Source organism: Pyrus communis, chromosome 17 (genome assembly GCF_041283825.1).
Source record: "Pyrus communis isolate YQ-2024b chromosome 17, ASM4128382v1, whole genome shotgun sequence".
Lineage (NCBI taxonomy): Eukaryota > Viridiplantae > Streptophyta > Magnoliopsida > Rosales > Rosaceae > Pyrus > Pyrus communis.
The window spans coordinates 20,060,144-20,063,640 of record NC_142581.1 but is presented as its reverse complement, the minus strand read 5'-3'; the positions used below and the strand labels follow the sequence as shown (position 1 = coordinate 20,063,640).

The 3,497-nt window shown below is 38.1% G+C and overlaps 1 long non-coding RNA gene across 1 annotated transcript; it reads right to left on the bottom strand.

Moving 5' to 3' along the window:
• Positions 1–1,515: 1,515 nt before the first annotated feature.
• Positions 1,516–2,978, bottom strand: LOC148689579 (uncharacterized). The gene is made up of 2 exons (XR_015958368.1): positions 2,786–2,978; positions 1,516–2,066 (listed from the first exon to the last, which is right to left on the bottom strand). It is a non-coding gene; the product is annotated as an uncharacterized LOC148689579 (long non-coding RNA).
• Positions 2,979–3,497: the final 519 nt, after the last annotated feature.

Below are 3,497 nucleotides of genomic sequence, written 5' to 3'. Positions count from 1 at the left end.
TGGTCATAAGCGTGGTATTTTGGATAAGAAACTTTTAGTCTTTCTTGGAATATCGGATAAGTCCTGTAAAGCTAGTCCTATAGTTCCTATTTTTTGGCATCCTCTCCATTTCCTTGGGTCAGAGTGAATATAGATAACCTTGCTGGGTAAACGGGGTCCTACAACTTGTGGTAGGGTTTTTCGAGATTCTACGAGTTATTTTCGTGGTGATCTCTCCTTGAGCTTGGGATATCATACTTCTTTCTATGCGAAGCTTCATGCTATCATCCTTACTTTGGAGTTTGCCCATGCCTAGGGTTGACAAAATTTATGGCTTGAACGTGACTCATCTAGCTTGTTAACTTGCTTTGTTTATGGTTCTTTTTGTCCTCTTTGGTTGCTCCATACTCATTGGAAAAAACTTTATTTCCCGGTTGCAATACATGGTATTCCGTTGATCTCATACATTTTGAGAAGTGAATGTAGTTGCTAACAAATTAGCTAAGGCTTTCCTTATCTTCACTTGCTTGGCATGCCACTTCTCTTATAGAGATTATTCCTTTTCAGCATTCAGATTTATTGGGCATGCCAACCTACATGTTTATTTCCCCTTCTTGATGTGTGATTTTCTTTTTTACCTAATCTTTTGGAGTTTCCTTTTTGTTTTGCAGCTTGTCTTGTATGGCTCTTACCTTTTAGGTTTTATTTAGAGGGGTTTGATTCTATGTTCCCCCCTCCCCCTCTTTTTCTTGTATTTTTTTTTTTCAAGAGGGGTACGGTTTATGTCTCACCCTCTTTTTCTTGTATTTTCTTTTACAAAAAGGATACGGTATATGTCCCCCTTCTTTTCTTGTATTTTGTTTCTTACTTTACGAGGGGTAAGGTTTATATCTCCCTCTGACTAGGGGTAACTTCTCTTTTTTCATATCAATAATTTTTCCTCGTACTGCCGAGGTTCACCCAAAAAAAAAAGAAAAAAAAGAAACAGCCTTGGATCTTGTCACCATGAGGTTGTATTAATAGGAGCTGCTGCAACTAGATTGGGATTCTAGAATGCAGGCAGCTGTTAAATGGGTGAGTCTCTAGCTAAATCTCATTGTGACTTGCATCCACTCCCGTAGTTATTGCACTTGCTGCAATAGGAAACGAATCACTGCCAAAAGCACTATAATTTGCTTAAGTAGAGGTATATGGTTGATTGGTTGCTTGTGCCTCAAATCTTGGCGAAATACAAGAAACTCTAAACATAGTAAGAGGAGTCACATAGAAATATTCAAATGAAACCTGTGACTGGATGCCTATCTTGTGCCTTAACATGTTCAAATAGAAAGATGCCCTCATAAAAAATCAACCAAAATTTGAGTGGTAAGAAGCTGTAGACAACAAGCAATTATAGTTTCTATAAGATGGCGATATTTCCTTTTAGCCATCCTATTCTGTTGCGAAGTGTATCGACATGATTTATAATGTTGTATGCTTTTGGCAGCTAGGCTTGGCAAAGAAGGTAGTACTATAAGCATGAAACTTAACAAAATATATAGCATGTATATCAAATTTATTAACAAGGGGATAAATCTATGTATATCTTGTGAAGTCATCAATGAAAACTACATAATAACGATAAGCATAAATGGCAACATGTTGACTAGGCCACCATACATCAGAGTGCACCTTATTAGAGGGCTCACTAGCTCTATTAGCAGAAGAAAGAAATGGTAAACGAGATATTTCAAGCAAAATCAATAGGAAGTCTTAAACTAGGGCTCTTCGGTTCGAACTGGTTTGGCTTTTTGCCAAAACCGAAACCGAATTGAAATTTTGGTTCGGTTTTTTTTTTTTTTTTTCCTTCAATAGCAAAAAGCTCCTAAGAAAACAAAGCTTGCAGCCATTTTGCTTGCTAACGCTTGAGCGGCCTAGGGGGCAACATAGCACCTTTTTTTTACCATGACGATTTACCCGAGGGTCAAATTTCTGAAACTCAAGCTTCTCTTGCACCCTACTCAGCTTCTTCTTGACATAGAAAAATCCAATCCCAGCTATTGAGATTAGTCAGATGAACAAGGTAGCCTTCTTCTTTTCACCCATTCCTTAATTCAAACAACAGAAGAGAAAGTCAATCAAAAGTGACAGAAAACGCATGTTTCACTACACAAACAAGGAAACATGTGCACAACTAAAGTTGTGCATCTGCAGTAAAAAATGAAATTCCTACATGGCCTTAAACATCACCCCACCACCCCCACCCCCCCCCCCCCCCCCCCAACAAAAAGGAGAAATTAATCAAGAGGAACAACAACTATCTGTAATTCAAATCAATTAAAGTAATTCTCAGAACAGAAAATCCCATCAAAACGCACAGGGGGAGAGGTAGGCATAACATCAATAAAGCCTTTGCACAAGCAAGTTTACATCTTGACATGGCCGAGAATTTGAGATTCATTTTCCCAAGCACACAAACAAGTGTATAGGAACCCAACTAAAATTACCCAAATTTTATAGGAACCCCAGTTGAATTCTAAGTCAGATTAGGAAAAATATTAACTGGGTTTGGAGAATCCAAGTGGGTTTTGAACTGGGTCGGATCGGTTTGGTTCTGGGTCTGATTCTATCTTCCACCAAATCACGGAAATACAACAATGGTTTAATCCCTCTATCTTCCATAACTCCTACAACCATTCCCATTTTAGGAAAAAATAAAAAAATAAAAAAAAATCAGTAAGAAAAACATAAAACATTCCTAAGAAAAAGAAAAGCAGAAAGATGGAGCATTTGTACCCAGAAATGATGAGAAGAATTTCGAACTTACTGTTCAACTTTTGTAAGCTGCAATCGCCTGAGAAGTGAGAGGTGCAAAAGCCAAAAACAGGTGCAGCATAACCCAATTAGAACCAATTTGCCCAAAAAAATGTACATTGCACACAGATACATCATAACCCAATCAGAACCAATTTAAACAGATAATAGAACAAAAATTAAACACAGAGAAGTGAGAGTGTGGGACTAACCTTTTGCGACAGAGAGACATAGAGTTTGAGAGAGTAAGAGACAGAGACTTTGAGAGTGATTGAAGACCGAGAGAGAGATGAGGCTCAGAGGCTGCGTGAACTGGGAAAATGGGAGAGACTCTGCGTAGGGTACTAAGGGCAGGGTTACTCTTCGGGTAAAAGGATGCCGTTTTAGAATAGGATTATTATTTAATAAAATAATTAACTTCGGTTTGGTTTGGTTCGGTTCAGTTTTGAACCTCAGAAATCGAAACCAAACCAACCAAATTCGATTCAGTTCGGTTTGACAGTTTCAGTTTGGTTTTTTTTCGGTTCGGTTTTTTTCGGCCTCAGTCTGGTTGGTTTTCGGTTTTCAGTTTTTTGAACCCACCCCTATCTTAAACAAACCCATATTCTAACCAGAATCAATAAGGAGGTCTTCGACAGTCCATTCTAGTATTTCATCGGATGGGGGACGGTCACGGTAGCAAACCCTTTGAATTAACTTAAAATTGTGTCTTTCCAATATATAAT